General features: G+C 45.4%; 1 long non-coding RNA gene across 1 annotated transcript; it reads right to left on the reverse strand.

Moving 5' to 3' along the window:
- Positions 1-508: 508 nt before the first annotated feature.
- On the reverse strand, positions 509-4327 carry LOC144993948 (uncharacterized). The gene is made up of 3 exons (XR_013657263.1): positions 4047-4327; positions 3682-3921; positions 509-1950 (listed from the first exon to the last, which is right to left on the reverse strand). It is a non-coding gene; the product is annotated as an uncharacterized LOC144993948 (long non-coding RNA).
- Between the last annotated feature and the right edge of the window lie 7710 nt (positions 4328-12037).

Raw genomic sequence — 12037 nt, forward strand, 5'->3', positions numbered from 1 at the left:
CTTAGCAAGCCATGACACCGTCTCATGCAAAATCTACCAATATTCAAACAGTTTTTGCTGTCTGTTTGAAGTGCGGCAGCCACAACCAGATCCGAGCCAATTAAATACTCGGGCAGTTTTCAGATTCACAAATGGGACCAGCCAGGGACACAAAAAATCATTTTCTTCTTATTGCAAAATTATTCAAATGAGAAAACCATTAATGATATGATTCCCACTGAAAAAGATCTCCCACTACGGCTGATAAGAGAAGCCATCCCTTTGGCACAAGAACATAAGAGGATGCCCCCCACAGGTTCCCTGTCATCAACGGTGGAGAACATCAAAGGATTACAACAATAAACCATTATTTCTGTGCACACATTTGTGTTGTGGGTTATGGATGGATGGATGGATGGATGGATGGATGGATGGATGGATGGATGGATGGATGGATGGATGGATGGATGGATGGATGGATGGATGGATGGATGGATGAATGGACGGACAGAGGGATGGATGGTGGATGGATGGATGGATGGATGGATGGATGTATTGAATGGCTCGTTCTTGTTCTGACACCGCCCCTCCCCCAGTGTAGATTGATTGTGGGTTTTCTCCGTGTGACTTTCTGCTGTCAAACTTTCCTCTGTGAAGCAGCAGCAGCAGGATAACAGTCACTGTGATCATGTGCAGCTTATGGCTGACCTCGTTGTATCATGTTGTCAGAGCTGCAGGCGTTACAAGCGGGTCTGCAGATCCGCAGCATATTCGGTTGTTGCAGCTTTTAATTGGTGTGAAATTACTTTTTTTAGTGGAAGTATCTGACTCTGCACAGAAAAAAGGACGGACAGACATCCACATGCGCACAGCCCAGGCTGACAAAAACACAAATGTTGTTGAGTAAACAGGTGTGACGCTCAACAGGGTCGGTGGTCGCAGGTGCCAAGCGTCCGTCTGTGCGGTTCACTTTCTGTGCTACGGCCCAGTGAGAGGTTAAAAGACGAGGGGTTCTGTTGCTCCCTCCTGGGGCATCTACAGGCCTTTCTGCTGTTGGACTACAACACCGGTCAGACGTGAGGAGACAGCTGCTACATAAATACACGCTCACACATGATCCACCAGACTGCTCACAAAACCCGTCTGAACTGATCATTTACTAACCAAAGGAAACACTTGGCACCTTTTTAACTGAAACCAGTCTGATGGTTTGGATGTTTACTGGAAACAATCAAGTCATCAGAGTTAATAAGACAGATCTGACATTGTCAGGATTCTTTTTTCAATATTTGCTTTAGCATTGTCTTACACAGTTTTCTTTCTTCTGGCTTTGCTAATGTCCATGTTTATGATCACAGTGATGGAAAGCTGAAGCTCATCTTTCTGTTTCCTTCAGTTAAAATGATAAAAACGGGATTCCATGGTCGTGTGATGGACACAGATCCTCGAATTAGCAAAGGTTTTTATAACCAGAATGAACCGAACCAAAATCAGGGAAGGTTCAAAGACGCTCAAACACTAAACACAAGAAGGGGGGTGGGGGGGCTGATGAGAAATAGATGGCAGCTGCGACTCCCAGAGGAGACCAGAGGAGGAGACGGCATCCAGGAGAAGTCACATCCTGCCAGACTAATCAACACACAGAAAACCCCAACAATAGGCGGGTCCGGGTGAATACTTGATTCTGATTGGCTGCTGGGTGTGGATTAGTGAAAACCAACAGTGATTACCACACACCTAAAAAAGTAGTTCCAGTCATGGAGCTTAAATGTTCTGTCTCACTGCTCAGGCTTCTTTAAAACAAACTTCATCTTCATCTTCTGGACAAAAACAAGCAGTTAGAGGTGAACTTTTATTTAACACATCCTCATCATCGGCATAGATATCACTTCCCTTTGCCACTGCAGTCGAGGTCGGTGCCGGCTCAGCAACGCGCCTTCATAGGCTCAGATGGTTCAGGACACCAAAGATCTAACGTGCAGATGGAAAAGAAAGAAATCAGACAAGAGTCAAGTCTGTGTAAAGGTTCCAACCTTTGCAAAGGGAGAGATTCAAACCACCAAGTCAAAAGCTTCGCTGTCCTCTGCTCTCTCAGCAGGCAACTTTTTTATTATCCAACACAGCAACATGTAAATACGTCATTAGAGAGTTTGTGTCTGTGTGCAAGCAGCAGATGTTTCCCGCCAGTCAAGGACGGTGGCGTCCGCATCTCTGGACCGCAAACTCCAGACGCCTCTGTTCCAGAAAGACCTCAGACAATAAACACAGACAGCTTTGTGCTGAGCTCAGCACTCAGAACAGTTGTTACTACAACGCACACAATATTTAAAAATTCAAGGAAACGCATGATCAAAAGGTATGAAAGTTTAATGAAATAGCTGATCATTCCCTATTTCTTAAAGTAATTCACTTACTTTTGTTCCACCCACAAACAAGCTCCTCTTGTCCTTCATTCAACTTTATTTTTGAAGCAAATATTTTTTGCAAAGTATAAACCTGGTTCTAGATGGCGGAAAAACTGCCCAATCGCTGTTACTCACATCTGCCACCCCCCCCCCCCCTCGCTGCTTCGTGGACAGAGTCATCAGAGAGCCACATATTCGCAGCTCAGCCCCCCATGTGGACAACACGTGTGTGACCTCTGTTGGGATTTAACTTCACTTTATTACAGTGTTGCTGTAGTTTATTCGTTTTGTGACTTTGTTATTTTACTGCCCTTGTTTTAATGGAGCTGTTTTTTGCTACATCGTAGTAGCTTTTGTTTTTATTTTGCACTACGTAGTGTTTATATATTATTATATTAGTGTGTTGTTATTAACATACATGTTCAGTTCAGACTGTTGTTCTGCAGGAAATGCCTCCATGGTCATTTCACTGACTTTCCATTCTTTTTGTCTAAGCAGTTTGCTCCGCCTCCTCAAAGGCAAAAAGGCCCTCTGACTTGAGGGGGCGGGGCTTAGAGAACCGGTTCTTCCGGCTCCCAAGCTTTTCTGGTTGATTTGTTGCTTAAATTAGTTAATTATCAACAACTATATAAAATTATGCACAAAACAACAAATGTGTTTTTATGTAAAAATAAATGGTAAAAATAGAAAAAACAGCTGTTTAAATTCAACTTTTATCTTTATAAATTGTTATCTTTTTCCTTTTAAACAAACAGAAACAACACAAACCACAGCAACCATAACTCATGAATACAAATGCACAAAACAAAACGATTTGAATTAAAAAAACCAAAATGTTCTGCTTTGTGGAGCTGCTTTCTTCCGTCTGTGATGACCTGCTCGGTTCTGGAGAAGGTTCTCAGCTTGTTTGTGGATCGGTTGTAGAAGTTGTTTTTTTTTCCAGACTTTGTAACATCCATAAAAGTGAAATAGTTCTAGATTTTACCCTTGTTCTATCCTAGTCACTTTAACATTGGGAGTTGGGTCATCTAGACCCACTAGACAGAGCTCTGAACCTTTTTTCTTCAATGGTTTGTGATCTTCACTGGTGTCCATGGATTACATGAAATCTTTCCACCTTTATCCACCTTTGTCATGGTAGGGAGAACACCTCAATGGAAGGGGGGGGGGGGGGGGGTCATAGGATAGCACAAGGGTTACAGTGCAACCTTACAGTACAGAAAGCAATAGGGGGGGGTCATGAAATCTGAATACCAGTTAAACAGAATCGCCGCAGTGAAAGAACAACAATCTTTACCTGTCAGCCTGGAAGCTGTGGAGGGAAACAGGAAGAGCTGCCAGATCCTCTTTGGGTTCTGGATTCATGCGGTTCCTCTTCAGATCCATTTTCTGTTGCAGATCCCATAACCAGCCTTGTGTTTATGCAAGCAGAGCTGTGTTTCCCCAGGCGCCTTTCATTTGCAGCTTTCCAGCCACACATTCAATCATTTCTTCATTTTATTGTCACTGTAAAAAAACGTGGAGGAGTTGGAGGATCCTTTAAAGAGAAGCACAAACGTAAAGATTAGAGCTGTGAGACTGGTGGAAAAATGAAAAGTTCTTTTAAAAAGTGACTTTGTTTTATGTTTAGCGGCTGATGGAGGCACGGGTGGAGCTTCTGACCTGCTAGGCCTGGTCATCGTACGGGTGGCGTTGTGGCTGCATCAAAGCCATCACACTCGTGCTGAAGGCACTCATGTCATTGTCTCCCATATAACAGAGCTGGTATCTACAGTCCCACTGCTGTTTTAATCTGACGTTCTCTGCAGAAGAAGCTCTGTGTGGAGCAGACCTGGCAAATTCCCATTTAGCAAAGCCTCTTATCTGTGTCCAATCAGATATAATTGCCTCCTTCTTCCAGATCAAGCCACCTATAGAGGGAAAAGAGCTTTAAAACACCCCAGAGGTTGGATGCGTATATCTGAATATGAATACATTGATGTTCAATAGCAGCCAGAGATTAAACACAAAGCACACAATCAGGTCCACCTCCTCACACCCACCCCTGCTTGGAAACTGTTCTACTCAGTGAGTCAGCCAGGTTGGCTTGCATATCCTCGTCTTTGGACTTAACCAAACAAGTCACGCTTGCTGGAGGGAGCAGGATGGAAGCAAGCCACATCATCAGCACCAAACCCCGAATGAGTGGAAGAAAGATGGAGAGTTCGTCTCAGATGCTTCGAGAGCCCAGACTCCTGGAAAAAGGGGTTTAACTGGACTGAACGAGAGCCGGACAATCCAAAGACGTTACGTCATACAAGGCTTTTACAGAGCAACTGTTTTCATTTCCAGTCCTGGGCGGATGCTACAGAAAACTGAAGAAACAGAAGAAGAGCATTCATCAAACTCCACAGACCACCAGAGCTGGACGAGGTCCTGATGGTCAGGAGTCTGGAGGACTCGGAGAACGTTTTGGTCACAGCAGTCTGAGCAAAAGAGTAAAAGAGAAACAGGACGCACCTTCATCACAAGAAAAACAGAACATCAAAAAGAATGCGAAAAGGAAACAATAAAATACTAACAAGAGCCAGACGACAACAGGCAGTACAAGAAAATATGAAATCAGCCATAACAGACCACTAACCACTGCAGACAAGAAAACCACATCATGGACTGGGAAAAGGCCAAAGTCCTCTGAAGACAACAGACACCGCAGATGGATCCTGGAGGCGGTGGAGATACGAAAGCCAGCCCACACCTCCATGAACAGGGATGAGGGGCCTTCCTGCTCTCTCACACCTGGAGCATCATCCTCCAGCAAAAAACGGACATCAAGGGGCGGAGTCACTTGTCAAAGTTTGACAGGTGACTCCGCCTCAGTCACAATCATCTGTTTTTAAAGATGTCACACGCAACCACCTGATGACGACCCTGACGAAGGCGGAAGGTGTTCCACCGAAACATGTCGGTACGTTTTATAAAAAACAAACAAACCAGTGTCTGATAAAAAATCACTTAAGTACGCAGTATAATTTATAGACACAATGAACCTCATTGGATCGGTAAAAGAGAAGTCCAAGAAAATCCCCGAGGCAGCAGAGACCTTCACTGAACTCCCACCATGTAAAACTGAAGTCTACAAAGGCATCAACACTCAACCCATCATCTTCACAGTCAACTGGGACTTTGAGGTGCAACAGTTCTTAGCTCTGAACGCCTCAAAATGTTTGCATCTTACATTTGATGTCAAGTGTGTGGAAACGACGTCCAGCAGCAGCTCAGAGTCAGACCCTCGAGTGAAGCTAAGGTCTCGTTCTGCACGTGTCCTTGCTCTCCACATGTCCTCGCTCTCCAGGCCCCGTATGGTCTGCAGGCAGACGGCAGCAGCTCATGAGCTGTTCTTCACCTGTCGCCATGGTGACAGTGAGAGGTTCTCAGGTGTTTTCTACTGTTTGATGGTCGTCATGAACGTCTTCCTTCAGAGCAGATGTGATGTTGCTTTCATTCTAACCACGTCCTTCAGACGCCATCACACCCTCCAACCAAAACAATCCTTTCTCTTTGCACAGCTTTGTCAGCTACAAGTAGTAATTAATTCTTTGTGAAAATCACACGTTCATATCTGTGTCACAGCATCTATGGAGCAAATGAAGTTCCCTCATCAACAGTGTCTGCTGCTTCCTCTGCTCTGCTCTTTGATAATGAGGAATTGTATTTGCGTCCCTGCGTGGGGATTGGCTGCGATAATCTTTGGTTCTTCTGAAGAACATCCTCTTTTCATTCTCTTTCACTTAAAGCTCTGGAATAACCTTGGAAGCTTGTTTCCGTCCTATCAGCATATTCCACATCTCCTTATCGCTTCCTGATGCTCAGGTTTGACCAAACGCTAGAAGGGCTTCAAGGACGTCCAGCTGCAGCTTTAACCATGGCTCCACTTTGACTGGCCATGGTCTCAGAGGGGCTGGTCTTATTTAATTGACTGCTTTAATGAAAATACATTCAGCTCCATGTATTCATTTATCATATGCCTGCATCTCTAAAAGTCTACATTCTCTTCTGTTGTAATAAAATATTAAACCTTTTATGCACACGAGGCTTTTGTAACTCACACAGGACAGCTGTGTGGTTAAACCGAGGCAAAAATAAGAATTTAAAATCCGACATTCTATTAAATGCAAGATTGAGAGAATCTCTGAAGCAAACAGGCTGTTCAACTATCGTCTAATCCTTTAGTTTTGTCTCACCTGCTTTTGATCCAATAAATATTGAAAACGTTGCATGAACAATGAATCTCTTTCACTTTTCTTTGCAGGGGAATTTCTCCCACAATGCAGCATTCATGAAACGCCATCATCGTGTCTGTCTTTTCCTTTCATTCTCATTATTTTGATTTTGGTCACAGTCATTAGTTCATCATGATCAGGGCACAAGTGACACGAAACCCTCAACATGTTCTCGCCAAAACACACCGTAAAAAGGACACCCGTGAGTTTTGGACAGACTGCTGTCGACATTTGAGGATGGTGTATGTTGGAGTTCCACAGAAACGTCTATTTCACGAATGTAATCATGCCTGAGTTTCCAGCAACACGCAATAGTGTCCAACGTGTTCTTAAAGCAGGGCGATGCCCCTCTGCCAGTCTGGGAGGGGTCAAATGTGGGAGGGAAAATTCACACAAATAGATAATGGGACTTTATCATTTCAGTCAGACAAATCATGCAGTAGTAATAATATTTATTTTTCACATCTTTTAGTTTTCTTTCACATACTTTGTTGCTTTCACATTCTTTGACATTCACATTCCTTCAAGTTAGCATTCACTTTCCTTTTACTTGCACTTCACTTTGCTTTAGTTTGGCATAAAACTCCGTGCAATTCCAAGAGACAAATTTCCATAAACTTTTGGGTAATAACTACCCCTAACGGAGCTCACAGGTGGAAGCCGGGGAGGAGGGTGGGGCAAAGAACGCAGTGCTGCAGTAAAGAAGGATGAACAACTTACACACCTGGACTTAAATAGGATGCTGCACAGGTGAGTTGATTAACTGACCCACCCTAGGGGAGTGGCCTAAGTAAAAGCCTGCCTGAGTTGCCTGCCCGAAATGCTCCCAAGGTCGCTCACTACTTCATGATGCCTGGGCCTGCAACCAGGTCCCCCTCTGTGGCACCGCCCATCAGTGATGGCGGCCCGTCAGCTGCTCAAACAGAGCATGAGACCAGGATCTGAGAGTCTCCAGAGTCAGAATGAGACCCGACAGTCTATTTAGCAGCAAATGAGCATTTGTCACTCAGCTGTAGGTTACATGAAGGTTCATTAGAATATGATGTATATGAAAGGCCGCCTCCCATTGGACCCCGTGGACATTATGACCAGAGAACTCCTCTGCTCAAGACGGAAACGTCAGGATTATGACAAACAATGAGCCAGTCATCCATGATTTTCTGCAACTTCTGATCGAAAGAAGACGTCCCTGGAAACTCATTTCATTTCACCTCTGAAGCCGTTTGCAGCTTTGACGGATGTCCTTTCAGGTTAGATTCAAATCACTCAGGACCATAATGAAAGTAAAGTGACCTCCACGTGTGGAAACCCAACATCTGTCCCTGCAGCTGCATCCATCAAATATCATCCGTGTGGTTTTACACCAACACCTTTAGCTTTGACCCTCCGTGAGATTAAAGTGAATTTATGTTCAAAAAGAAAGCTCCATGAATATAATTTCATGTTTTTTCATCAATGTATTTTAGAGGAAAACCTTTAGTTTCTGCAGAATCCTTGTAAACGTTTAAATATGAGAACACAAATGACAGCGCACTGCAAAACACAGACTGAATGCAACCAGAAAACCAAAGAAGAGAAGTAAAAGATAACTGAAACCAGAAGAGAACCACTTCCTAGGAAAGCCTGAACCCAAATGAAATCCGGACTCAAACAAGTCAGGTCACCAGGTCCTTCAGGTGGAAACCGTCTCAACAATCACTGTTTCCTAAAGTTACGGAGCGTAACTCCTCCCACAGCTCGGCGTGCAACACTAAGAACGCCAAGAAGCAAAGGAGGAGACGGAGGATGAAGGAGATGAAAATAAACCCTACCTTCCAAACAGCTCTTAAACGATGGCTAAAAACAAACCAGTCCTGCAAACATTAGTTATTGTTGTTTTTCTGTGACTGTCTTGGAATTTTTAGACTTGCTTTTTATTGTAATAACCTTTGTAAATATTTTTACCTCTAATATTGTGCTATTTCATTGTGTTGTAAATGTAAGTGTTGATATTTTTATCCTGTCCTAGGACAACAGATGAAATTTAGCTCCTGTGCTAACTCTGGCATATTTATGTTAAAGCAGCTGCTGAAACATTGTTTAATATGCATTGTCCTAATTCAAATAAATAAATAAATAAAAACTCCAGCAGCTGGTTGAGGGTTCAAAACCATCCGAGGAGAACAACTGATTCAACACCAACTCAGGCACCAATCATCCAAATGAACAACCAGCCAGACCTCCCCCCTGTCCCCAACCCCACCGTTAAACCTAAAGGCCCCAGGAGCCGAAGACGGGAACCGAGTCACCGAGCCTCAACGCCAGCAGCCCCCATCCTTCCCCGCCTGGCAAACGTTGGTTCAACAAACAGGCAGACATGATTCCAAGAGACAACACATGCAGACAAAATGCTCCAGATGAACATCAGATCAACGTCACAATGAAAAACATGAAGGAGGAAGAGTGTTGGGGGTGCTGACTTCCTCTTTATGTCTTTAGAAAGAAACCAGCATCCGTAAAACTCCTGGCAGACCGTGAAGCCATTTCTCAACGTTTCACTGATGCTGTGCTGCAGCGGTGGACCCTGATGGTGGCGTCCAGCTTCAAAAACGGTCTGGTGGATGCATGCAGCGCTGGGGGCTCTCATGAAGTTCAGCTGACGTCAGCACAATAACACTGCTTCATCCTCGGAACCAAAAAGAGTTTTTATGCTTCATGTCCTCTGACGTTCCAAAAATCCAACACAACCGACCTATAACAACATTTGTGTGTTCATTTTGTTGCTGGGTGTGTGTTTTCATGTGTGATTTCATTCCTTTGCTGTTCATCCAGCAGACCCCCCCCCCCCCCACATGATTTTCAACCCCGTTCCTCCAAACTAAAGGAGTCCCCGTCCAGTTCCTCCATGCTTCTCTGTAGAAAGGGGGTGTTCTGACCCCCCCATCAGTGCAGTGTGGATGAGACTGGGGCGTCCTGTTTTATGTGGAGGAAAATGTCCGTCTTGATTCGAACAGCCTTGTTGTCATAAATTGAAGGAGTTCCAGCAGAAAGGGCGACTCTGACGGCGGCGTTTGGGCTGCGGGGGCGTTCAGAGTGTGTGGGTGAGCAGGAATGAAGGAAGGGGAAGAAATCACATCTCTGCCAGCTGATAACTCACCAGTCTGCCTCTTTTCCACCAACTGAAGAGAGGAGCTCAGGAGGGCGGAGGCAAAACAGCCACTTGTGTTGGTGGCGTCTCCGCCTTCGGAGGCGTCTTCCAGCAGCTTCATGCTGAGAAAACCGCTGGGAAGTTTGCTTTCTGCTCTGCTTCCTGTCAGACGGCTGCTCTTCTTTCAGCTCCGATGCTGATCCTGTTTGTGTGATCTTCAGGAATTCATTTCTCCAGAGACCTGCATCCTTCAGCCTCAGCCCCTTCAGGACCAGTGAACTCTTGGGGGAAGTAGACCCCCCCGGTTTCTCCTGTGGTTCTGTCGTGGTCACCGTTCATAGCTGCAATGACTAGCTCTAGTTGATGATGCTCCCAAAGCTTTTGCAGAAGTCATCTACAGAGCTAAAAGCACTAGATCTGTTAAATCCGATGCACTTTGGTGCCCTGAGCTGCAGGAAAAGGATGTGCAGAAACAAAAACGCTCATGAATCTTTAGCGGTTATCCTCTGAGCCGATGGCGTCAGACACGGTGGGATACCATCAAACCAGAGATGAAGAGACTTCAAGGTCCTGATGGTGGAGCCAGAGCCAGAGAGGATGCAGAAAGTGAAGGAGTAATGAAGAGAGGCGAGGGCAGAACCAGCAGCAGCAAGATAAGATAAGATAAGATAAGATAAGATAAGATAAGATAAGATAAGATAAGATAAGATAAGATAAGATAAGATAAGATAAGATAAGATAAGATAAGATAAGATAAGATAAGATAAGATAAGATAAGATAAGATAAGATGAGATAAGGCTTTCTTGTCATTGTACAGTGTACAGGAAGTGTCGGAGGAAAACAAAAAGTGCCTGGGGGGTTCTTTAAAGTCCTGATGTCTGATCTATGTGCAGACACCAACACCTGACTGCACAGATACCTGTGCAGGTGTCGGCCCACCGTTATGCCACCAACCACAGATCCCAGAGACTTGGCTGTTCCTGTGACGAGAAGCCATTCCCATCAGTCGGATTGTTCTATGGCTTTGTGTCACGTGACATTTCGGTTCTGTGTGTATTTGCACATGTGGAAGTATTCTGCAGGCACTTTGCTGTTCAGATCTGTTCCTGACAGAAGTGTTTTCCAGCTCTGACAGTGAAGGACAGATTCTGTCGTCTGGAGGATACAGATGGATATTTAGACGCCACATTCAGACGGAGACACAGATCTCACAGCTCCTGCTTGTTTCAATGAACTGATGATGGGGAAGAAAACCTGCAAAACTCAGAAACCTGCATCCATGCATGTGGAATTAATACACTAAGTGGGAGAATTATGGACATTGTTGTCACGTGCAGCCATTTAGGGGGTTGACCCGTTTGGACCCCATACGATTGCAGCCCTTCTCCTCCAGGTGAATGTTTCACATAGAAGCTGCTGGGATCGGTCGTTTCAGGTGGAAACGCAGACGAGCTTCTGGTCCAGCGGCCCACCGCTCTGTCTTCAAGGGTCTCTTTGAAGCGCCGGCCTGCAGTCTGTGGACAAGGCTTCCGTCAGGACGGTCGGTGAGTTTCATTGTCTGCTTTTCTCCTTTTCCTTGAAGCCTCATGTTTGCTGCAGGATGAAGCTCAGCATCTTCAGAACATCTGCTGTGAAGGATTCTCTCAGAAACTGAGCAGACGTGTATTTGTGTCACAGCGGAGCGGGAACCGCCGCCACGGACAGACACATAATTGGAGCAGAGAGGAGAAGCCTCAGCTGTAACCCAGAAGCTGAAGTCAACCGCTCACTGCAGCTCAGTGGAGGGCGAGGGGGGCGGGGGCGGCATGCGCTGGCATGCTTTTTCTCTTTAGATAGAAAAGTGCAGCATCCGAGGCGGCAGCCAGACTAACGACGTGGTTTCTGTACCTGCGAGTCGAACCAGTGACAGCGTGACGCACGGCACGAGGAAGAGTGTGATGACCCGATGAAGGTCCGAGTCCAGAACCTTTATTATTGCTCCACCACAGCCTCAAAGGCTGGAGGACAGTCGGAGAAGGCTTCTCTAAAAACTAAAGACAAACACGAAAAAAAGAATCTCAGAAATGACAGCCCCCCCCCCCCCCCCCCCCCCCCCCCCCCCCCCCCCCAGACACACACACACACACACACTGTCCTTTCGTTCTACTAAATGCAGGAGCAGGAAGGGTCAGATGAGGTAAAACCAGAAACTCTTTCAAGTCTTCCAACGCCCCCACCAATCAAATCACTTACAGAGGCTCATCACCCCCCCCCCCTCGCTTTT

Source organism: Oryzias latipes, chromosome 7, assembly GCF_053564925.1.
Source record: "Oryzias latipes strain Hd-rR chromosome 7, Olatipes_Hd-rR_3.1".
NCBI lineage: Eukaryota > Metazoa > Chordata > Actinopteri > Beloniformes > Adrianichthyidae > Oryzias > Oryzias latipes.